The sequence below is a fragment of the Heterocephalus glaber genome, unplaced genomic scaffold, assembly GCF_053883595.1.
Source record: "Heterocephalus glaber isolate CG9 unplaced genomic scaffold, H.glaber_assembly_v1.0 deba00000621, whole genome shotgun sequence".
In the NCBI taxonomy this organism is placed as follows: Eukaryota; Metazoa; Chordata; class Mammalia; order Rodentia; family Bathyergidae; genus Heterocephalus; species Heterocephalus glaber.
The window spans coordinates 34,312,647-34,338,430 of record NW_028258153.1 but is presented as its reverse complement, the minus strand read 5'-3'; the positions used below and the strand labels follow the sequence as shown (position 1 = coordinate 34,338,430).

General features: G+C 38.0%; 1 protein-coding gene and 4 pseudogenes across 4 annotated transcripts in view; 4 read left to right on the top strand and 1 right to left on the bottom strand.

Annotated features, from left to right (window-relative positions):
- The window catches only part of Ptpdc1 (protein tyrosine phosphatase domain containing 1), a 127,011-nt gene that overhangs the window by 27,485 nt on the left and 73,742 nt on the right, over window positions 1–25,784 (top strand). The gene's annotated exons all lie outside the window — the stretch shown is intronic.
- Window positions 622–5,368, bottom strand: LOC101697117 (N-lysine methyltransferase SETD6 pseudogene; annotated as a pseudogene).
- Window positions 11,123–12,005, top strand: LOC101697486 (protein DEK pseudogene; annotated as a pseudogene).
- LOC101697861 (RE1-silencing transcription factor pseudogene) lies at window positions 15,300–16,141 on the top strand (annotated as a pseudogene).
- LOC110346773 (RE1-silencing transcription factor pseudogene) lies at window positions 17,352–18,171 on the top strand (annotated as a pseudogene).

The window sequence follows — 25,784 nt, the reverse complement described above, 5'->3', positions numbered from 1 at the left end:
CTGATGGCATTTAACACTCCCCCCAAATCCAGTGGTCTCCCCAGTTTCCAATGACAACCAGAAAACCCTACACATTTCCAAATGCCCCCCAGGAAACTTTTGCTCCCTTTTTTGTGGTTCTGTAGGTGAGCTAATTTTTACCTTTCCCAAAAGCTTTTTTCAGTTAAAATTTTCCTTATTATATAAATACAGCTAATTTTTAATTAGGGAAACACTGAAAAAATAAAATTTATTTCATACCTAACTTTAGAAATGTCTATCTCATCTATAAAGTAGTTATACTTTATTAGGATTTGTACTGGGAAGTAGTTTTTTTAAATGTTGGCTAATGAATTCATGGGAAAACTTATCATAGATGTACTTAAATATTTGTGTTTAGAGAAAACAAAAATTCATGAAGAACTAAATTTGAAATGAGACAGACCTAGATTTAAATCTCGATTCTATTACTTAAAAACAAAGCCAAAAAAAACCCCAAAACAACAAAAAATACCACTCATCCATCACCTTGCATTAACAGTCACTTCCCCTCATGTGTTTTACTTTGAATCAAAGTAAAGGCACCACGTCATTTTATTTTTTAAATAACCATATCATCTTTACCATAACTAAAATAACTGATAATAGTTGCTTAATATTTGATATCTAAAGTGTTCCAATTTCTATTGATGTCATATTTAGATCTCACAATTATATTGAACATTTGCAGTATGTTGGGATCCAAAAATGTCAGTACATTGTAATTGGTGCTAATACAGGTCAAATTTCTTAAACTTGCATTTCTGGTCTCTCTTTTTCCTTAGTTTATTAGTTGAAGAAATCTGGTTTTTGGCCTTGTAGATCTTGCCACCATCTGTATTTTCCTGATTCTCTCTACATGGTTTTTTCAGTATATTTGTAGATTGGTATAGAGTCAAGTCAGATTTCTTTCTTTCTTTCTTTCTTTTATATTTTTTGGTACAGGAGATCAAACTTGGATTGTTCATGATTGTTAAGTCTTCTTGGTTCAGTTTTGGCAATTCATATGTATCTAAGAATCTCTACATTTCTTCTGAGTTTTCAAATTGTTTGACATGTACATTTGTGAATTAGTTGCTAATGATATTCTGGATTTCACCAGTGCACATTGAGATTTCACCTTTTTCATTCCTAATTGTATTAGTTTGTATCTTTTTCTTTACTTTTTTTTTTTTTTGGTAAGAATGACTAAGGGTCTATTTTATGTATTCTTTCAAAGAACCAGCTCTTGATTCTTTGTATTGTGTTTTTCCCCCCTGTGGTCATACTGAATTTAAAGACACCAGCTAATATTTTTTCTTTTAAAATAGGTATCAAAACTTAATCTCAAAAAAACCCTTAATCTGTTATAATTTTTCATTACCTTTGATGGTAGTCAGGTTTTATGGCTAGGGAGGACAAAGTTTCAGAATTAAACAGTTTCATTCGATTGAGGCTTGGATGTCCTTAGTGTCTTTGGGTTTCTTCTTGAAGGGTAAGCTGTGCCATCCAGTGCACACTTCAGACTGATTAGACAACTGAAGTTACAAGTACAGCAATCAGTGACTCCAACCCAGTGCTGATTATGTAGCTTTTTCTTTCCAGGAAATGGAGGCTTCAAAAAGGAGTAATCTGACTTTCTCAAAGTAGACTCAGATTTGAGCCATGTCTTTGACCAGAGCTCATGTCATCACATGCTGTTAATACCATGCTGTTAATACCTGACTATAGAAGAACAGCACAGCTATAAAAGCTCTTGTTCTTGGGGCCTGGGATTTAGTTCAGTGGCACCGCGCCTGCGTCACAAGTGCAGAGTTCTGAGTTCGATCCCCAGGACCTCCTCGCCAAGCTCCTGTTTTTGTTGACCATGACACATGCCTAGAGCCCCAGCACTTAGGAAGATGAGGCAGAAAGATCCTAAGCTGGAGGTCAGGCCATATTACACAGTGAGACTGTCTCAGCCCCTGCCCCCTAAGGTCATCTTAAGTAACAACTAGCAGTGATGCCCAAGTCTTCTGACCATCCTTACTTTAGAGTCATCCTCACTTTAGAGTTAGCACCATTGCTACTTTTCCTTTTGGTATTTAATGAAAGCAAAAGGTCCAAACTTTCCTTTTTCAGCAATAACAGCTTAGAATAATGTTCTTACTGCTTTTCCTTCAGGAGACAGGAACTAACTTGTCAATGCCAACAACTGATGTAAGTTCATCTTCTGCCCATAGTGAACCTGGAAGGCCTGCTGTTCCCTCCAGCTGAGTTTGGCATAGGCCTCCTTGTTACTAAGGACATCCTGCTCAGTTTTTAAGTCTGTGGTGTAGGTCTGCAGGGTCAAAAGAGCACTGCCTCGAAGCAGCCGTCTCCATGATGCTTTGAGTTTCGGGATACTGGTGATGGTCAAGCTGTTCTCTTCCCTTTCCTTCTTTCCCCATCCATCCCAGTCCTTACAGGCTCTGAACTCCTCAGCAGGCATACACAGTACCTTGAGTGTGGTGGTCAGCTCCTCTTCAGTCAGCACCTCCTCACGCCCAATCACGAATACCCCCTCTTCCCCTACCATCTTCATTTTGCATAAGAAATCCCAGCGCTCAAATAGGAGAAGCCTTTCAGCTTCCCCTTTCACTCCCGGTAAGGTTGCTTCACGAACGGTCACCATCTGAATGTCAGCTGTGTCATCTGTGTTGTCAGCATACGGCTCAACAAAACCATACATACGAATCAGCTGCCAATCAGCCATTTGCCCATAAGTGTTGAAAATCTCGTGGCCTTTAGAAATGGACCGAGTAGCCACCATCCGAAGGTAATCTGCAGAGTCCTCTAGATTGGCATTGTGGTTGGCTAAGTGGTTTAGTAAGTCTGCGGCAGGCACTATCAAAGGTGAGTTTGGCTCCTTTTCCTCATCCTCTTCCTCAAGGGGTTCTTGGAAACTATAGACCATCACCAAGAGCTACGAGCTGGTGATAGAGTCCCAAGGAGCGGACACTGGGACCGAACAGGTCTGGATGGGCTTCCATGAAGGGCAGCACGATGGCGTAGTACTCGCAATGGATGTTGACCAGGTCCTTGTCCACAGCCTCAGGGACACCGGTGCCCTGTAGCAAGCGCCGCCACTCTTCCTCGGGCCTTGGGACTCAGCTCCAGCACCACCTGCCCACACCATCTCAGGAAGCCGGCCACCAGGTCGAGGTCCTGCTCGCCACCGCCTGCGCAAAGAGGGCACGGTGTGGGGGGGGGGGGGTGTCGCGCAGCTCAGGGACTCCTCCCCTGGGAGGGGCCGAGGGGACGGGCGGGGCCAGTCGCCATGCTCCGCGCGTGCTTCCCACAGCACTAGCTCCTTGTATGTGTTTTAGTATCCATTAATTTCTGCTCTGATCTTTATAATTTCCTTCTTTGTGCAATCTCTGGGTTTAGATTGTTCTTGGTTTTTCTAAGATCCTGACATGCATCAATAGATTATTTATTTGGGTTCTCTCTTTTTTTCATGTGGGCATTCACTGCTATAGGACTTCCCTCATAGGACTTCCTTCATAGGACTGCTTTCATTGTATCCCGTATGTTCTGCTATGTTTTTTCTGGCATTATCAGTTAATTCTAGGAACTGACTTATTTCTTCCTTAATTTCCTCTGTGACCTATTGATTATTCAGGAGTTCGTTGTTTTATTTCATTATGTCTGCATAGTTTCTGTGGTTTTCTTTGTTATTGATTACTAGTTTCATTGCAGTGTGATCTGATAATATGTATGGCACAATTTTGATTGCATTTGTTTAGGCATACTTTATTCACTAGTCTGTGGTATAGTTTAAAGAACGTACCGTGTGCACCTGAAAAGAATGTCTATTCTGTTGTGTTGGCTGGGGCACTCTGTATATACCTATTAAGTCCCTTTGTTCAAAAGCTCGGTTCAACAATGATATTTCTTTATTGATTATTTCTTTAGTTGATCTATTTGTGATAGTGGGTGTTGAGATCCCCTAATATAATTATATTGATGTTTATCTGATCACTTATGTTCAGTACAGTTTGTTTTATAAAGTTGGATGCTCCAAGGTTTGGTGCATATATGTTGGTAATTGTTATCTCTTTCTGTTGAAAGTTCCATTAACCAACATGTAATGTCCTGCTTTGCCTCTTTTGATCAGCTTTGGCTTGAAATCCACCTTGTCTAACAATAGGATAGCTGCTCATACTTGTTTTCATGTTCCTGTTGCTTGGAATATTGTTTTCTATCCTTTTATTTTTAGTCTATAATTTCTTTTTGTGTTAAATGTGTTTTGTATACACCATACTGTTGGATTTTGTGTTGATCCATTCTTCTAATCTGTCTTTTGATTGATGAGTTGAGTCCATTTACATTGTTAGTTGTAATTGATAGTATTAACTTATTCTTGTATTAATTTCTTGTTACTGTTTTGCTTTCTTTCCCTTCTACTTAATTTCTAGCTGTACCCAATGCATTCATTTTTATTAGACCTCTTGGCAATGTTAGCTTCATTGTCTCCTTCTAGGATATCCTTGAGAATTTTTTGGTGTTGGTTTGGTGGTCATGAATTTGCTTAGGTTTTCATCATGGAATTATCTTCTGTCTGCATCACTTTTCAAATACAGTTTTGCAACATTTAACAATCTGAGTTGGAAGTTGTTTTCTGTAAGAATTTGGAGCACTTCATTCCATGCTTTTCTTGCCCTTTAAAGTTTGTGTTGAGAAATTTGTTGCGATTCTGACAGGATTCCCTTTATAGATGATTTGTTGCTTTTTGTTAGGAGCCTTTAAGTTTGTTCTTATATTGTATCTCTGATATTTTATTAAGTATGTGGCATGAAGTGATTTTTTTTTTCTGATCGTGGCTATTCAGGGTTCTATATGCTTCATTTAGCTGTATGTTAAATTCTTTTCCCATGTCTGGAAGGTCTTCTGCTATTAGTTATGTAAACAAAGTTTTTTAATTTCCGTTGTCCTGTTTTTTATGCCCGTTTGCTGATTCCAGTTACTCCTATTAGCCCTCCTTGAGTCATCTAGGAACTGTTGGGTCCATTTTTCATGTTCCCTTGTTGTTTTCAAGGTATCTCTCGTTACCTGATTATTGACTCTTGCTTGCCCTGTCCCCTAGGTCTGATGCTCTATCTTCACATTGGTTGTTTCTGCTACCCATACTTTCAGTCATGTTTTTAATGTCATGAATTTTTGTTTGAAACTTTCTTAGTGATTCCCATTCTTTTGTATGCTAGGCATTCATGTTTTACATCTCTTTCTTTAGCTCCACTAGCTGTTTGTTAGTGTCTTCTCTAGACTGGCTGATCATTTGTTTCATTATGTGATTAATTATCTCATCTTTAAACTTGCCAAGCACCTTACAGAACTGTTTTACCTCCATCAGTACCCTTTCAGACCTATCTGCTGTGGAGTTTAGGATTTCCACCCCCTCAATGCCCCTGTGGGGGGGCATTGGTAATTTTTAGAGGCATTCTGTTTTCTTATCTTTTCATGTTTCTGGTTTGTTTCTTTTTTGTTTATTTTTTTTACAGGGGCTTGAAAATTATTTGGCCCAGTGCTCTGTTCTTCAGGAGTGTGCCACAGTATTGTTCATGATATCCAGGCAATCCAGATATCAGCATAGAAAGAAAACAAATTGCTGGCCACTACTCTGTTACCTTGTCTTTGGCAGTAAACAGTGATAACAATGGCATCAAATGTCACTAGATATTGATAAACCCTAGAAACCATTCATAAACAGCTCTTTACCAAAATACAGAGGACTCCAATTTTAGTAAGGACATTAAGCCCCCTTTATATTGATCTATAGTAATTCAGAGCATTGATTTCTCCTGGATGTTGGCAGCAGTGCTAGAGCTCAAACATACCAGTAGGTTAAATGTCTTCTTCTTCAGCACTACCACTCTAATGACTATTCCTACTGATCCTGGTCTCCTACAACAGAATACAGGCCCAGTCATCTTCCTGGTCTGAACCTGGCCCTCCCGAGATCCCAGGAGATCCCTATTTAGCTCCCACCCTCTCCAAGCCTATTTCCCAAGGCTGTCCCTCCTATGATCTCTGTGGAAGGATGGCATAGCATTTCAGTCCTGAGGCAGACCTCTTGATGAGGTTGATCTGTCGTTTTTCAACTGTTGCCCTATTTTATGGAGAACCTAGGGACTGGAGGTGGAGTGCATAGTTCCTGGATCCTTCTGGCTCAGGTGTGGGTCCTGGTAGACATCCATGTTGGCTGAAGACAGGGCATCTAACTTTAAGATATAATTCATGATGGTTTACCCATTTTTTTTAACCCGTACATGTTTGTAGTACATAATGATTACGTTAATTGAAAGGAGATGGTACATGTACATGACACATCTTAATTTTTTTGCTTCCCCGTCCCCTCTTTTTCCTCTTTCTATTCACCCATTTAAATTGTACAATCTAGTTTGTTGGGTATAGTCACAACATTATTCAGCCAACACCATAATCAATTTTAGAACGTGGTTATCATGGGATAAAGAAATTGTACTCTAGTAATCACCAACCTTATTCTCCATCCTCCTCCATACTAGCACCTAGTAACCACCAATCTACTTTCTGTCTCCACAGATTTCTTTCTTCTAAACATTTTATATAAACAAAATCATGCAATATGTGGTATTTTATGATTGGATTATTTTACATGAAAATGTTTTTCAAGGTTCATTCATATTGTTGGATGTGTTAGTACTTGCAGGTTGAGTAATTTTCAATTGTATAGATATACCACACCTTTTAATACATTTATCAACTGATGATGAAATGGGATTGTTCCCACTTTGGGGCTATTATACATCATTCTGCCTTGAACATTTTTGTACAAGACTGTGTGTGGACATAATGTTTTCATTTTTCTTGGGTATATAATTGGACTAGAAAGGTGGGTCATAATGTTAACTCTTAATTATGTAAAGAACTGCAAGGCTTTTCCAAAGTGGTTGCTCTACTTTATAACCTCGCTAGCAACGTATGAGGGTTCCTGGTCTTTTATACCCTCAACACCATTCTAGTTAGTATTAAGTCATATCTCTTTGTGGTTTTAATGTGCATTTACCTAATGACTAATGATGTTGAACATCTTTTCATGTGTTTATTGACCATTTCTGTATCTTTTTTGGAGAAATGTCCATTCAAATTGCTTACTTCTTTTTAAAAATTACTGAGATGCAATTCATTTATTTTTCACCCTTTTAAAGTAATCATTGGTTGTTAGTGTATATACAGGCCAGTGCAATCATCACCACTATCTAAACCCAGAATATTTTCATCAGCCTGTGAGAAACTGAGGCCCTGTCTTTTCTATCAAAGGATATAAACTGGACTTAGACTCTAGTCCACCCTAGGCTGCCCTCCCCCACCTCTTACATCAGAGTTAAGAGAAACTCGGGCTCAGTTTAAATTCTGGGAACATAGCTGAAGACCAGAGATAGCTTATCAATACCCAAGGACTTTCTGTTCCTCCTACCTTTTCCCCTCCCACTCTTCGTTCCCCTCAGCAACTCTTCAGATCTTCCCCTCATTCCACTTAAACTAGCCAGTCGAAAAAGGTTATGAACCTTCAACCCAACTAATGAGGAAAAGATCAGCTGGCTTCTCCATGCTAGGGATAAAAGAGACAACCCTTCTTTGTTCAGCACATCTGCTACCTCTTTGCTGGAGTGTTCTTGTACCCTTTTGTAACAGTAAAAACCCTTGTTGAGATTTCTTAGTGTGTGAGTACTTCATTATCTGCCCCAACAAATTAAGTCTGAGGGCTTCTTTCCAACAAGCCCAAAAAGCAGTTCTGTACCAATTAGCCACGTGTTCCCATTCCATCTTCTCCCTGGTTCCTGGCAATCACTAATCTACTTCCTGTCCCTATGAAGTTGCCTGTTTAGGAGATTTAATATAAAGAAAATAATAAAATGTGTGCTTTTTTGTGTCTGCCATTTTTTTACTTAGCATAATATTTTCAAGATCCATCCAAGATGTATCAGTGCTTCATTTTATTGCTGAATAATATTCCATCATATGGGTATACCACATTTTATGTGTCCATTTGTGTTGACAGACACTTGAGTTGTTTCCACTTTTGGCTACTACTCATAATACTGTTATGAACATTTGTATCCATTTTTTGTACAGTGTTTTTTAATTGCTCTTGGGCATAAACCTGAGGATAGAATTGCTGGGTCACATGGTAGCTATCTGTTTAACATTTTGAGGAACTTAATGATTAATAGTGCTTAACATATTAATAATGCCTAATGTCCATTTGTATGTGTCTTAGGGAGAAATGTCTGTTCCAGTCTTTGTCAATTTTAAAATTGAGTTATTGGTGTTTTCATTGTTGAATTGTAAGAGTTCCTTTTATGCTCTGAATGTGAGTTTAATATATTAAACTTTCTTTTTGCTCTGTTTTTCTTCATTTGTTCTTGTGAGTTTTAAGATGTCTCGTGTCACTTTAGTACAACTTCTACTCTCATCCACTTTCTTTGAACTTGTCATATAGATTACATTTCTATATGTTATAGACCCGGCAATGCAGTTACTGCACATTGTTTTGTACAGTCCTTTTTAAAGCAAAAAAGGAGAAAAATAATAAGCATTTAAACTGTCATATAATTCCTGTCTTGGGTGACTTGCTTTCAACCTGAAAAACTTCCTTTACTGTTTATTAAGGTGGATCTACTAGCAACAAATTTTCCAATTTTTGTTTTTCTAGGAATGTCTTTATTTCTTCTTGTTGTTAGATATAAAGTTCTTGGTTAACACTGTTTTATTTTCAGCACTTTGAGTATGTCATGCCTCTGTGTTTTGGTCTCCATTGTTTTGATGAGAAATCAAGTATTTATCTTATTAAGGTCCCTTGTACATGAGGAGTCATTTTTCTTCTTGTCTTGGAGCATTTTTACTTCAGTGTGCCTTGGTGTGGATCTCTGTGTTTATTCTATCTTGATCTTCTTGAACTTCTTAGATGCATAGATTAATGTTTTCATCACATTAGAGAAAGTTTTTTGGGTTGTTTGTTTTTGCAATACTGCGAATTGAACTCAGGGCTTTCTCACTGAGCTATATCCCCAGCTTGTTTTTATTTCTGTGATAGGGTCTTGCTAAGTTGCCCAGGCTGATCTCAAACTTGTCCATCTTCCTACTTTAATGTTCAGAGTGCTGGAACCACAGGCATGCACCGCCATGCTGGGCTACATTAGGAAAGTTTTAAGCCATTATTTCTTCTCATATTTTTCGTACTTGTGCTTTACTCTCTTTTGCTATGTGTTTATTGGTCTAAGTACTCTCCCACATTTCTTGGTGACTCTGTTCATTTTTCTTTAATTTCTATATCTCAAGTTCTCTAATTCCTGTTTCTGTAGCTTGAGATCTACTATTGAGTTTCTTATGTGAATTTTTCGTTTTTGTATTTCTCAACTTCTGAGTTTCCATTTGTTTTTTAAAATACTTGTTTAATTATTGATAATTTCATCGTCATCACAGCTTCCTTTACTTCTGTAAGCATGGTTTCTTTATTCTTCAGACCGAGTAATAATGGCTGCTTTGTTGGATACAGTATCTGGGCCTTCTCACAGGTAGTATCTGTTGACTGCTTTTTTTCCTTTGTATATGTGACACTCTGCTGTTTCTTTCCATATCATAATTATTTGTTCAAAACTGGACATTTTAGTTAATTTATGTTAGCTCTTTTAGATGCTTGCTTGTTGTCTGTTTATTTAGGGACTTGACTGCACCATCTTAGTGAAGTCTGTTTTCTCCATAGTTCAAAGCCTCTGATGTGACTCCTCAGAGGGCTTGGTCTGTGGACAAGCAAGCATAGTCACTCTGAGATGACTGTGGTATTAACAGGCCTTTCCTCCTGTGTCCTTCACATATCTTACCATGATACTCTCTCCCTCAGTTTTTAGGTTCTGCTGATTGCCCACTGACCACTGTTGTGTTGTGACAAAGCCCTGGGACATCTGTTGTTCCATAGTCTGATCCAAGTGTGCCTGAGTAGTGGTAGTTGTTGAGATTCATTCTTACTCCATTGCTGTACTTCTTAGTCATCTTATTAGAGCCAACTGTTACAGCTCTGTATTATAGCCAAGTGTTACAGCTATCTGAAGGTCACTGGAGGTGAAGAAGTCGAGTGGCACTCGGAGAGATGGAGCGAACCTATATTACACCAGCGGGCTCAGAGGAGTTCAGACTCTGAAGTCTGAGCCCCGAACAGAAATGAAAGCAACCTTATATAGAGATCTACAGAGTAAGGGGATGGGCCCACCTACCAGACAAGTATGTTCATTCAGGTGGATGGGTGGAGTTTACAGAATATTCTTGAAATCTTAGGTAGAAACATCCTGCAACACAGTTACAGTACTTGAACAGAACATCCTATAGCAAAACATAGGGTGAGGGGGCAAAGGTCTGCCCTGTTGTGCATTATTTCCTTATCCGTCTCTTTCTGATTCTCCCTGATAAGCTAGCTGATCTACAATTTATCTTGCTCCTCTAATGAAACTATCAGATGCCTTTTCATTTGCTAAAGGGCAAAGCTTCTTTGTTTTTGAAATTATCTTTAGGCTTGAACTTCCCCAGAATTTGTTTCTAATAAAGATAGTATCTTGAGAAGTGCTTCAGAGTTCTCTGTTTTTAAAGCCTCCTTCTCCATCTGACCAGAATCTCAGCCTTGCTCTGGACCTTGGGGCAGGATCCATGGACTGCTTTTGTGAACTGAGCAGGGGCAGAAGCTTCTGGTTTGGGCTTGCCTAAGCATGGGACCTCTGACCTACAAATGCAGGAGAGTGAGGGTCATTGGCCCATAGAAGTCTCACTACACTGAAAATTACAGAAGATTGCAAAAGGAAGTTAAATGCCTAAATAAATACAAAGATTTCCCTTGTTAATGGATTGAAAGGCAATACCGTTAGGATATCAACACAGATTCTGTGAAGCCCAGTCTGCTGCACAAGTGTCACAGCAGAGAATGCACTACCTGGTGCCCTAGTGAGCGCTCACAAGGTCCGTAGCATCTCCTCCTTGGGCCAGAATACTTGATCCCAGAGAGGAGAGTGAGGAGAAGGATAGCATGAGAAGGCGCATAGGACAACAAGGATAAAGAAAAACAAGTCTCACCATGGAAGGCAAGAGTGAAAAGGGCAAAGTAGAGAGGTTGGCAATGGAAGTGTCTTCCATACAAATAGAGCCATTTACAATTGCACAAGGAAAAGAACAGTAAATTTGTGAAACTCAGAGAATACATTTCTTTCTGAGTAAGAAAAAAGACGAATTTCGAAATCTACACAAACTCCTTTGCAACAGACTAGACACAATGTTCTTATTAAAGAAGAATGTGGGTCAGTTCAGAGGCATTCCATTTGAAAAATGGAGTAGCCTATATAAAAAGAAGGAAGAAATGTTGAAAAAGTTTGGAAAGGCCAACTTAAAGAGTATCTGCAAAGTTCTTGATTTGGAGAGATCAGGTATAAATAGTAAGCGAGTGAAGAGGATCTTGACTTTTTTTTTTTAATGCATTCAAAGCCTAGCAAACCATTGCCAAAATCTAAAAAAAAATACTTACAGGAAAGACAGTGAACAGGAATAGAAAGTTCTGGAATGGCAAGGAAGACAAACCAAACCAGGTGTCCTGAAATTGTCAGAAGAATCTAATAGCAATGAAACTGAAAAGTGAGGAACAATCTTTTGATGATGAAGATAAAGAAAGTGAAAAGTAGCCACCAAAAAAAAAGTCTAAGAGAAAAACCTAAACGGAAAACTACTTCTAAAAGTAAAAAGCCTGTGAAAAGTGTGAATGTTAGAAAGGCAGATAGCAGCACCAGGAAGAGTCAGAATAGTTCCCAAGAAAGAAAGTGAACCTGAGGCTAGTTCGGATGATGAACCTTGAATTTAAAAATTGAACCATCTACAGATGAAGTTAAAGGAAACAGTAAAAAAAAGTATTGGCCAATGCTAATTTGGAGGAAGTTGCAGTGAAGTTGCATATTTCCAGAGGTATATGAAAATTAATCTTGCTTATGATTTAACTAAAAGATTTGATATATTTCATAAAAACAAGTGTAAAAGAACTGATTTCTTTTAGCTATAAATGTCTTTAGTGTCTTGTTCTTTATGCCTGAGTAGTACTCCATTTTATAAAAAAAAAAACACGTCTTCTTTATCCAGTTTCCAGTTGATGGGCATTTGGGCTGTTTCCAAGCTTTAGCTATTACAAACTGTGCCGCTGTAAACATGGGTGCACATATATCACTGTGGTGTGATTCTTTTAATTCTTTTGGAAAGATCCCCAGCAGGGGAATAGCTGGGTCAAATGGGACCTCTAGCCCTGGTTCTTTGAGGTATCTCCATACTGATTTCCACAGTGGTTTCACCAGTCTGCACTCCCACCACCAGTGGAAAAGGTTTCCTTTCTCCCCACAACCCTGCCAACATTTGTTACTGGTTGATTTTTTGATAGCAGCCATTCTTTCTCAGGTGAGGTGGAATCTCAGTGTTGTTTTCATCTGCATCTCTCGAATGACCAGTAATGTTGAAAATTTTTCATGTTCATTTGCTGCTTTTACTTCTTTGTCTGAAAAACGTCTGTTAATTTCAGATGCCAGTTTTTGAATTAAGTGTAAATAAGGATTAAAATGATTAAAACGAACAATTGATGATTTGAAATAGGAAGAAAAGGTCCAAAGGGGAAGTGGGAGGGGAAGGGGAAAGGAAAGAAGGGAAAGGAAAAATTATGAGAAAAGGAAAAAATGGAAAGAAAGTCTTTGTAAATAGGGAAGGGTGGAGGGGGTGAAGGGAGAACAGGGAATGGGGAAAAAATAAGAACTAAAATACATCATGTACAGGTACAAGCACCCAATGATAAATGTAAATGTATTGTATACCTAAAATGTACCAATAAAAGAATTTAAGCAAAATTTTTTTTAAAAACTGATTTCTTGAGATAGCACACAAAGACAGGACTGTTCCTATAGATTCAAACATCTGACTTGCACCATTATATCAGCAAAGGGAATGTATTTCCTTTTCTAAATCCTTGTTAAGCCTTGTGCTGGTAGAACTTACTGCTGACCTTGTTATCTTGAGTGCCAGTGTATATTTGAATTTGTCATTTTAAATTGCATTTCTATGCAGTTTTTAGTTTAAAGTCTTGCATGGCAGTAAATGTTCCTTTTATAGGCATATTTTATACATTTTAAATTTCTTTATATAAGGCTACAGATTCCTGAACTGTTATGGATTTTAGTGCACTTAATATTAGCTTACTGCAGCATACTTTTAATCAAGTAGAACAAAAACCATTATAACTGGCATTTATACATACAGAGACTATTGCAGTATTTAGCATATGAAATATTTTGAATACACATCTCTTCAGTTAGTGTGAAAACTCAGTGGCAGTGTGATCATCATATTAAATTACATAAGCTACATCTGTCCCAATGACTAAATTGGAACTTTCTCCTGCATGTGTGTGTGTTTATATATAAATAAAAATGTGTGTTTATCAGATTGTAAGCATGACAAAAGTGACATGTTATTTTTGTATTTTAAGAAATATAATTTCTTATATATAAAATTTTTCTATTTCTTTTGTCCAGATTAGTTTTTAAGCTCACGTAGGTAGGTATCTTTACACTTGTTAACTGTGAAGTGTCAGTGTTCAGCCAGACAAAGCAGTAAAGGTGGGAATTCAGTGATGAGAACACTGAAGAAACTATTTCTCTTTTTTCTTAAATGTGGTACCAATGTATAGTTTGTGTTAACCCTACAAAAGCATAAATATATTTTATATTAAGAACAGACCAAAATCAATACATCAAAACTTCAAACACAGGGCCAGGGGATGTAGCTCAGGTACTACACCTGCCTTGCAAGTGGAAGATCCTGAGTTTGATCCCTGGTATCGGGGGAACAAAAGCTTCAAACACTTTGGGAAAGGATGGGATTAAATACCAGCACATTCCTAAATGAACTGATTGTTATTAACTGCTTTTGACCACATAAATACTGATATTTACAGAAAACCAGGGCCGGGGATTTAGCTCAGTGGTTCCGGCACCTGTCTCATAAGCGCAAGGTCCCAAGTTCAATCCCCAGTACCAAAAAAAAAGAAAACCTGGTCACCTTCATAATTGTGATGAAAGTTTCAGGTGTAATGCCAAAAGGTAATGTGTTGCCATAGCAAACATCTCTGAAAAAGCATTTCTCAAAGATGATAATATACTTATTTTTAACATTAAAAATTTTCATGTATCTGTGGAATCAGAGTTGTTGGGTTTGATCAATAATAATCTACTCCTAAATTTAGAATAATAAGTTTTGTCTTTTAAATTGACTGTCTTAGGCTAGGGATTTAGCTCAGTGGTGTCACTGCCTGCCTTACAAGCGGAAAGTCCCAAGTTCAGTCCCCAGTACCAAAACATAAATAAGTAAAGTGACTGTCTTAGTCAATTTATTAAATAATCTGTCTGTGAATTTTAGGTATTTGATGTACCTAAATTTAACACTTATTTTCACATGCTTAATTTGTTTCTTCATAAGGTTAGGACATTAGGAAGTAGTATACTTAATACAAAGGAATGGAATAACGAACTAAATGAGACCTAAAATTTGGCCTTTGGTTTTAGATATGTAATTTGTTTTTTTAAAACTTATCAATAAAATAAATCAGTGGTGTTTTCATAAGACATGTCAATATAATCCACATGATCTACTGATTCAGTGTAATAACTACTAAAATCACAACAGTAGTTTTTTGCAGAAATAAAAATCCACTCCAAAACTTAGAGCATCTCAGAGGAACTTTCAAATAACTGAAATGATTTTGCAAAAGAGCAAAGTTGGAGAACCCACTTCCTGATTTCAAAACTTATTATAAGCTACATTAATTAAAACAGAATGAGGGGCTGGGGATTTAGCTCAGTAGCACCACGCCTGCCTTGCAAGTGCAAGGTCCTGAGTTGGATTCCTGGTACCACAAAAAAAAACCCAGAATGGGAATGACAAAAGACAAGCATAGACCAATGAAATAAAATAGCCCAGAAATCAGCCCTTGCATGCATCAAGACCATTCCATGGGAAAAGGACAATCTTTTTAACAAATGAAATTGAGAAACTGGATATTCACATGTAAAATAATGAAGTTGAAACTTTACCTTACATCATATACAAACACTAACTTAAAATGGATCAGGCCCAACAGCGAGGAACCACCTGCCTCGTTGGCCATGTTCAAGGCAGACTGCACCCAACCACAGGGAGTGCAGGAGGATCCATGGATCCAGAGTACAGTGGCCACCCTGTTGATGGGGTAGGCATCTGAAGGAGCTGAGCTGTTCACCAGCAGCAGCAACACTGGCATAACTGCCTTTGACATGTATGACTCATACAACCTCTCCAAAACTGAGCTGGCTGTGCCTCAACTCATCATGTTGCCCAATGTGGCCCTAACTGGGGAAGTAAATGGCAGCTGCTGTGATTACCTGGTTGGTGAAGAAAGGCAGATGGCAGAATTGATGCCTGTTGAAGATAACAGCTTCTTAGATAGTGATGGAGAAGGACTGGAGGAGTCTTCTGAAATAAAAGGTAAACCTAATGGACTGGAGAACATGGAACTGATGAATCTGGAGCTCAGTGTTGTAGATCCACAGCCTGTATTTGAGGCATCAGCTGCCCCGGAGATTTATACCTCAAATAAAGATCTTCCCCTTGAAATACTTGGAGCAGAGGACAAATGCAAGAACTTGAAGACCAAACTTTCACTGTAAGCCATGCCAGTATGAAGCAGAATCTGAAGAACAGCTTGTACATCAGATCAGAGTTCACAATGCCAAGAAGTTTTTTGTGGAAGAAAGTGCAAAGAAGCAAGCCAAAGCCAGGGAGGCTGGCACTTCCGCTGCTGTGAAGGGAGATTTCTTGAAGGCCTCATCCGCTGTGACTGCTGTGGCTATATGTGCTTGCCTGAAGTACACACCAGAGCCAGGGAAAATGGGCAAGTAAGTCTACAAGTGCATCATTTGCACATACATAAAGAACCGTCAGCAAATATCACTGAAGGAAACACCTGAGAAACCACTTTTCAAGGAAAGTATATACGTGTGACAAGTGCAACTACTTTTCAGGCAGAAAAAATAATTAGGTCCAGCACATTCAGACTCATCCAAAACACCTATAGAAATGTGAACTTGGTCAGTAGTCAAGTTCTCAGAAGACTCATCTACCTAGCCATAGGCGTACTCATTCAGGTGAGAAGCCATTTAAACGTGATTCATGCAGTTATGTGTCCTCTAATTAGCATGAAGTAATTCACCACGCAAGACAACTTCACAGTGGTCTTCAACCTCTTATTTGTCCTCATCGTGACTACAAAACAGCAGGTAGAAGCAATTTCACAAAACACATAGAGCTCCATGTTAATCCACAGCAGTTCAATTGCTCTGTGACTGCACAGCTTCTAAGAAGTGTGATCTCCAGTACATTTCAAATCCAAGCACCCTATTTGTCCTAATAAAATAATGGATGTCTCAAAAGTGAAACTAAAGAAAACCAAAATGCAAGAGGTTGACTTGTCTGATAACAGTATCACCAATGAAAAACAGAAACAGAACAGACCAAACCAAGGGGGATAAGGCTGGAAAGAAAAAAGAAGTCTGTGAAAGTGAAGTAAAAAGATGTTTCAAAAGAAAAAAGGCCTTGTAACAATGTCTCAGCAATCAGAGTGACTGCCAGAATTCACAAATCAGCCACAGAGACAAAAGAGATGGATGTGCATACAGGAAATAATTCAGTAAAACCCAGAAAAACAAAAAGAAGCTGGAAGATGAAACCCAGTCCTTGCATGATCCTGTAACAAAAAGGAAGGTAGAAAGCAATCCAAAAATGGTCAGAAGGTGCCAAAGGGTGACAGCAAAGAGGAGGAGAATAAGGAGGAAAATGAAAAGCAAAACACCTGTGTGAAGAAAAGTACAAAGGAGAAAATTCTGAAAAATAAATCAAGCAAGAAAAGCAGCAAGCTTGCTCAGAAGGAACCGCCTCAGAAGGATGCTGCTCAGAAGGGGCCTCCACAGATAGAGCCTCCTCTGGAGCCTGCTCAGGCACCCCAAGCAGGCTGTTGAGGAGGGCTCTGTGCAGGCCTAGGGGCCTCCTGCTGTGCAGGCCTAGGGGCCTCCTGCTGTGCAGGCACAGGCCTAGCTTCCTGCAGCTGGGGAGGTGCCTGCTCCCATGGAGAGTATTGAGGGAAGGGCCTGCACACCCCGGCTGCCTCCACCTGTGGAGCCAGCCCCACCACCTTCTCCCACCAAGCCTGCTCAGATGCAACCTGTTCAGACCCAATACAGCCTCCCCTTCACATGGAGCCAATACACAAAAATATAGTAAAAAGGGAAAGCTCAACATGCAGAGCGAAATGGCCCACAAAGGAGCAAGTCTGCATTGAAGTTGGCTTAGTGCCTGTTAAAGACAGTCAGCTTCTAAAGGAGAGTATAGGCCCACACAAGACCTCTTAGCACCATCATCACCACTGGCAGAGGAAGAGGAGGAGGAGGAGTCAGACTACCAAAACTTACTCTCTGAAGTTCCAGGAAATACAGAAGGCCACCTGTAGAAAGAGCAGAAAAGGTAGATGAGAATATAGCTGATGGAGCCACTCCCAAGGAATCTACCAGTGTTTCAGCTACTGTCTGGAAGTTGAGCATGCCAGAGGGTGAAACTAGATGGTAAACAGAATTAACTCAGATGAGCCTGTGAAATGGAAACGGTCACTGATGAGAGCGCAACAGAGAATTTCCCAGGTAAAGATGCTGCAGTTGAAAAACCAGCTTCACCATCACTTTTCTCCCCATCAATAGAACATGAAGCAGTGTCCAAAACCACTCTAGCTTTGGCTCCTGTTATCGAGACAGTCAGTGAGTCTCAGAAAATTGATGAAGTTGAAAGCATCCACAGTCACGATGTAAGTGACCTAAGTGATAACATGGGGCTTGACCAGTTCCCCAAGAAACTAGTACAAAAAATACAAACAAAGCCCTGGTGGTCAAAGTGGCTGGGGGAGATTTAGTTTGCATCTTCTATGATCATTCTTTTAGAAAGGAAAAAGATTACAATAAACACTTCAATTGCCATTTAATTAGTGTGTACTTCCTTGAAAAAGCAGCTAAAGGGCAGAAGTAATGAAACTTTGAACAAGATTAGGTTTTAGTTTGTAAGCGCTATTAAGGTTTATATTTGTTTATAATTGTAGGCTTTTTAAGATTGCTTTAATTAGTGTCTAGTGTTGATCTCTTTAAGTAGCATTCTTTTCCATAGGACTTTTTGTGTGCTTGTTGATGTACAGATTTTAGTAAACTCCAAAAGCCAAGGGAGTTAGTGTATTAAAACCATCAGACCTGAATCTGTTAGCTAATGTGTTCATTTGAAATGAGAAGGCCCACATGGCACAATAGCACCATGCATCCATAATGAGAGATGGTATGAATTCTGCCAAGCCCGCTGCAACTTACTATGAATACAATGAAAACGGCTTATGAATTTAAATACAGTCCAGATTTAAGTCATGCTTGCTCAGGGATCTCCACACACTAGTGGGTGTCCTGGCTGTCCCTGTGATAGATAGCCTTTTGCTAGAGGTAAGACCTCAAGTGAACTGCAGCTATCCTGGTGTTCCTACAGGGGCACTTTGCATGAAAAATTTTTCCAAAACTTTTAAGTTCTTTGGCCAATTGCCAAAGTGTGTGAAAGAATCGAACATAAGATTTTTCATACTGTTAGGTGTTGTTCGTTCCAGTAAATAAATATAATCCCAATTAAGGTATCTTGAATTCTGACCTCCCATATTCTGAAAGTAACTCTTCATTTATTTTCCTTTACCTGGGGAGCTCTTTGAGGCAGGTTTCAAATTTTGGCAGTGTACTGTTAAAGATAAAGATAAGCATTAATGTACGGTCATAAGACATTAAATATCTGAGAGTGAATTTTCAGTTCAAAACAATTTGAACTTAGAATTGACTGGGAGGCCAAAGATTTAAAGAAGCAGATTCTCTCAAGACATTGGGAGTAAATTGCATGATAATGGTATATGTTTTGTGTGCATGAACAGGAATTTATAAATGTTGAATTCTAGGCTCTGACAATCATTGTCAGCAGGAGATCAAGCTGCAAATATTTATGTTTTAAAACTTAAATAAGCCTAATCTTTCTAGTTAAATCTTTCTAAAGCCTAGTTTTAATGTTCACCAGCACATTTACCCTAACTGACCTTTTACATTGTATTGAAAAAGACTTATTTTAAGCACAAATTAGACACTGGGAATCTGTTTGGGGAAGAGGTCTTTGGATTCTCTCATAGTGCAAAGGAAAGATATTTGCTTCCTGATGAATTCGAACAAATTCCTAACCTAGTCTTTAAGACTAGAATGCTAAAAACTATGAAAGAAATTAAACCCCCTAAGTTGATCTGTAAAAACATTGTTACTGAAAATTGATTGGGACTTGAGGCCGTTCTTCCAGAAAATTAGGACTTGATTGTCAGGCCTATATTAGACGCTGAACCTTAATGCCATGTATTTTTACTTCTAAAAATGGTTTCAGTGAAAAATAATCAGAACTTCTAATCCAGTGGTGAGTTCTTCCATTTGCCAAATATGTTTGCGTGGAACTGTTTGAATCTTTTTATTTTCTAGCTCCCCTTTCTCCAGTAGAATTGAAGCTAGAATTTCCCTTTTGATAAAAAAACAAAAAATGAACATGCTATTTGTAAATTGATGTTTAGTAACTGGTGATAAACTTAAAATACCAAAGAATATATTATAAACCTAATTCTAGGTAATCATATGAAAATGTATCTCTTAATTATTTTTTGAACCTGTGTTCACATTGGTTTTCAAGATATTTTAAGTTATATTTTTTTTCTCTTTTTTTCAGAGCTGCTTCTTATTTGGGGGCTACCTTTTTGTTGTTGATATTGTTATTGAGGCTGAATTCATTGTTTTAATAAGGCTTCTTACAGCCGTGGCTGATCCTGTACTCTAGTCTTCCAAGAAGGGCCATTTTATTTTTTAAAGTCACTTCTAAAGTCAGGTGCTCCCTAACTTTGGGGACTGTTTGCATGTGAGTGCTGATGCAAATTAAAACTCAAGTTGACCTCACTGCATTTCACCCCACGAATGTTGACAGTGGAAGGAATACCTTGTATATTGTCACTTCTGGACCAAAAAGCTGGAGAAGAAACTTAATTTTCCTCTTTGCATAGATCAGAAAAACTTAAAAAGCTAAATATCCTGAGGTCTCTTATTGGTCTTAGCAGATGAAGTGAGCTGATAGTGTTAATTCAAATTTTAAAAATTACCTGAATCTTGATTTGTATAGATTTGCAGTCTACATATAATATTACTAAAAGACAGCTTTTACAGTTCCATGTGTGTACATAGGCTCCCTCCTACCCCCTTCCACATCCATTAGTTACTGAACTTTGTAAACTGGCATTGTAACTACAGCAATGTTTTGTTGCACCGATTTTATAAACTTTACAAATGCAATACTTCTTGCTTCTCTGAGGCAAACCAAAGGTATATTTCTCAAGGTTTTTGCTGCCTTCTTTAGCAGCATTTGATGGAGGTTCTGTTATACATTTGTAACAGATAAAAATAAACCAGATTGCAAATCATTTTTAAAATTTTAAACCATGTACCAACTTTTTGGTTGAAATTGTGTAGAATAAGTTGAATTGCAGTCCCTTAATCAATAAGAGTGTATTTTTGTAAGCATGGTTATATTGAAATAAAGTTTTAAAAAGAAAATTAGGTCAAACACCTAAACATAAGCACTAAAAGTATAAAAGTCTTAGAAGAAAAACAGGAAAAGCTCTCTTGACACTGGCTTTGGCAATGATGTTTTAATATGACACCAACAGCATAGGTATCAATAGAAAAAAATAGATAATTCGGACTTCATCAAAATTAAAAACCAAACTGCAAGGTCCTGAGTTCGATCCCCGGTACCAAAAATAAAATAAAATAAAAACCATTCATTAAAGAATGTTATCAACAGAATGACAAGTCACCCTACAGAATGGGAGAAATTCTTTGTAAATCAAATATCTAATAAGGGATTAATACAGAGCATAGGTATTTCTCTTTTTAAAATATATACATGGCCAAATAAGCATATGAAAAGATGCTCAATATTACTAGCCATTAGGTAAATAGAAATCAAGACCAGAATAAGATTTCACTACATACTTCTTTGTGTGTGGGGGTGGGGGGGAGTATTGGCAAGGATGTGAAGAAAAGAAAACCCTTATATATTACTGCTGGTGAATATTAAATGATACAGCTGCTCTGGAAAACAGTATGGCAGTTCTTCAAAGTGTACTGTATGATCCAGCAATTTTATTCTACTTATATACTCAAAAAAAAAAACAAAAGCAAGGACTGAAACAAATGTTTATATACCCATGGTCCCAGCAGCATTATTCATAATAGCCAAGAAGTAGAAATAATTCTACTGCCCATCAGTAGATAAATAAGTAAAATGTGATATAAATAAATAAGTAAAATGTATGTAGCTCAGCCTTAAAAAGAAGGGAAAGCGTGACACGCACTACAACAGGGATGAACTGTGAAGGCTTTATGCTGAGTGAAATAAGCCAGTTACCAAAGGGCAAATACTCTATGATTTCACTTATATGTGAGGTACCTAATCAAATTGGTGGAGGCAAAAGTAGAATAGTGTTTGCCAGGGACTGGGGGAAGGAGATGAAAAGCATTCTAGAGATGAATCACAGTAATTGTCGCATAACATTAACGTCAAAAGTCTGTATACTTTAAAATGGTTAAAATAGTACATTTTATGTTGTCTGTATCTTGCTATAGTTAACAAAGAAGAAAGGATGTCCTCTTCCCTATGTTTTCCTTTCTGATGAAGAATTCCAAAAGCCAGTAGATGAGGCCAGGCAAAATCAGCATCCACACCAGGGTGAGGTTGCAGGGCTGAGGCCAAAAAGAGTGAGGAGGGATCTGTATGGGAGGTGCTCATCAGTGACAAAGCCTGAGTATGAGGTCAGTGTGAGAGGGTGACCAGCCCAGGGTGTCAGGGCTCAGTGCTGAATAGGAGGGTTTCCTGCATGGCAGGATGACTCTAGATGGGACATCAGATCCAAACAGGGTGAGGAGTGCATCTACACAGCCAGGCAGCAACTGCAGGATGAGGGATCAGGGCCCAAATGAAGTTAGGGAGGCATATCCACATAGAGAAGCAGCAGTGACGAGAAGTGACAGTGATGGGAGATTGGTTACATAGGGCTGATCAGTTAAGTAAATGTATTAAGGATGATGATAGCCAATGTTCTCACTGAGTTATAGTCATAGGTATAGTTATAGCCAGGGAGAAAATTAGGAAGAACCCAGTAGAAAGTTGGATTGAAGTTGATAATAGGGTAAATCCTTGATTTTCAATATGTATATAAACAGAGAAATAAATATAGATGTAAATGTACAGTAGCTATGTATATCTTTATATAATACATGTATTCTCCAGCTCTGTCCACCAATAAGCCCTGTTGGAAGCAATGCCCTGATAGCAGTGAGCATACCTAACAAACAGGTAAATGGTTTCTAAATATTATTTTTTACTAATAATTACCAGGACTTCTTGAATCTAATCACAATGAAACAGACACCCAAATTGAGAAACATTCTACAAAATACCTGGCCTGTACTCTTGAAAGGTGTCAAGGTCATCAAAGTCAAGGAAAGACTGAGGAGCTTGTCCTAGAGTAAAATGGATGCAAAGAACAGGACAATAAAAGTTACTTGTGAGCCAGAACTAGACTCTTTGGCTGTAGGAAATACTATTAGAATAACTTGTGATGCTTGAATGATGATCTGAGAAATAGAAAACAGGTAGTAATGTCTCAATCATAATTCTCTGATTTGGAAGAATTATGGCGAGTATCTTTGTGGAAAATGCACACTAAATTATTTGGAGTAATGGGGCAGCATGTCTGCAACTTAAATAGTTCAAGAAAAAAAAATAATCGTTGCATTGTATTTGTAATTTTTCTCTAAATTTGAAATTGATTCAAAGTAAAAACACATTCAGTCCCCTCACAATAGTCAGAAATTAAAACTAAAGTGTCCCACTATGTTGTGTACTGCCAAGCAGTCAAGTAAGATGAGAACTATGTAAAGAGTCCACCTTGAAACAGAGTATCGGAGACCTGAGCAGCAGCAGTTTCAGTGGACACTGAAGGCAAAGGCCGGACCCAAACAGGGTAAGGATGGGGCAGGTAACAGAGATGGTTCCTGCACTCGGCCTCTTTTTAAAGGGAGATAATGAGGGCCCTCAGAAGAAGAGGAATTATAGTGAGAGATCTAGAAACAATGATATATAATGGGAACATTTGAAAAACAGAGAAGATTTAGTCCAAATAGGAAAAGTCTTGGAGAAGTTTTTTTCAGTTATCTGACAACCCTGCAAGTCAAAGAAATACTTTTGCTTTTTGTTTAAGGAAGAACTAGAACCAGTTTATAGAGTGATGGATTTTGACTCAACTTTAGAAAACACTTTGAGCTGTTAACAGTTCCCTTGTTAGAAGTGTCATAAAAGGGAAGACAAGGCTGAAAAGTCAGCATCACAGAGAGAAACTAAACCTAAGACTGTAAGTAGATGGATCTTCATCCCTCTCTCCAGTTGCCCCAATAGGTGTGTGAATTTGCTTGCATAGAAAGGAATAACCCTTACTGAAATGTTGAGAGTGGCAGGAAATTGCCAGTGCTTGGCATTTCAGATCCACTAAGGATATTCAGTTTGCACTTCCCACTTTTAGACATTAAAGAAGAAAAGGCTGAATACTCATTGATTGGACCATTTAGTAGGCACTGTTTTTGTGGTTATCACAAGTTTGGATAATTTTGATTTTGCATTGACTGATAATCTCATTTGTTTCCTTAAATAGTATTCTAAAATTGTTGTATCCGATTGCTGACTACAGATAGGCCATGGCCACAAGGGTGGTTTGGTCTAGCATAGCACCCATCATCTTCACGCTTCTTATACAACGGCAGTTTCAGTAGCCCAGGGAATACAGGACTAATCATGTAGATTTCCTTTTGTAGTATTTCCCTCTCTCGGCGGGGGGGGCTCCTCATATTGAGAAGTGGGGACAAGAATTGAGACAGGAACTGAGACACAGTCCCCTCTGATTTTATGGTCATGAAATGAAGAAAAAAGAACATTTTTTTCTTAAGTACTTATTTAGAAAAACATTGTCAGAAGAGGGAAAAAATAGATTAGTTGTTAATAGGTAAGCGAGAAAACAACAGTAGTGTTGGTTTTTGTGACGTGCAAATAAATTTTAACTGTAGAGGAAAAAGGAGATGAGTAGGGTTTATGGTAGTAACATTCTAAAAGACTTTCTGTGGCCTCTATAAGAAACCTCTTTACCAAAAAAGAAAAAGGAAAGAAAATTAAAATCTGCTCACAACAAAACAAAACCAAATTTAAAAATATAAAACAAAACAAGAACAAAAAGTTCTTTACCTGATATCTGTGACTAGCATGGCTCTTCATAAAGTTACTCTCACACTAAAATATTTCCATGTTATATAAAACATGAAGTGGAAGTTCAAATAGACTTGTTTGTGTATATCTAAAATACAGGTCTTCTGGGCTGGGGATTTAGCTCAGTGGTTTAGCCACCTGCTGTGCAAGCACAAGGACCTGAGTTCAATCCCTGGTACCAAAAATAAAAAAATAAAAATATAGGTCTTCTATTTTTTCTACTGACAGTTTCCAGTAACAAGATGCTATATGTGTCTGTATAGTTTATCATTAGCAATTGGTAGTTCATCCCAATTTAAATTTTTAATAGATTTTTAAATTAATTTTATTGGCACAATTTAGATGTACATAATGATCACATTCAGCATAGGGAATTTATACCTGTACATGATATATCTTCTTTTGTTTTGTTTTGTTTTTTTGGTACCGGGGATTGAACTCGGGTCCTTGCGCCAGGCGATGAAACCACTGAGATAAATCCCCAGCCCGATATATCTTTCTTCTTTTTTCCTATTCCCCTCCCCTCCCTTCAACCACTCTTCCCCTCATTTACAAAGCATTATTTCCATTTTATCTTTCTTTTCTTCTTTTCTCTTCCTTTTCCCCTTCCCCCCTTCCTAGTTTCCCTTTCCTTTTGAACAATTTCTTCCTATTTACACTTTCTTACAGATGCATAAAACTAATATGACCCACAAAATTAAAAAATATTTTGAAGAGAATATAAAAGACCATTTGGGTACAACTTACAGAATCTTTTATTCTAAGAATGCCTTTAAAGTTGTTTGCATGATTGTTTTTTGGCAGTATGCTATGAATAAAAATATGCATAGAATGCAGGAAGTGGTAGAGATGATGAGATTTCTGTGGGCAAAGGAGGTTAGTACAAAAACTTCAGAAATAGTAGTGTTCCCTTATCCTTATTCTCATGCAGAAAATGGGGGAAAAAATCCTATATTGAATTGCTAAAAAGAAATGTCCCTTCTTTCTCATTCTTCATACTTAGTTTTGGTTTTTTGGAGGGTTTTTTTGATACCGGGGATTGAACTTGGGTCCTTGTGCTTGCAGGGCAGGTGGTGGCACCACTGAGCTAAATTCCCGGGCCATCTTCATACTTGGTTTTTAAAACATAAAGACTCAACCAAGTAAAAATAGAGGTTTTGAAAATTAATTTTGCTCACTAGTCATACAATCCTCAGAAATTTACTGAAGGAAGAACATAGAAATAA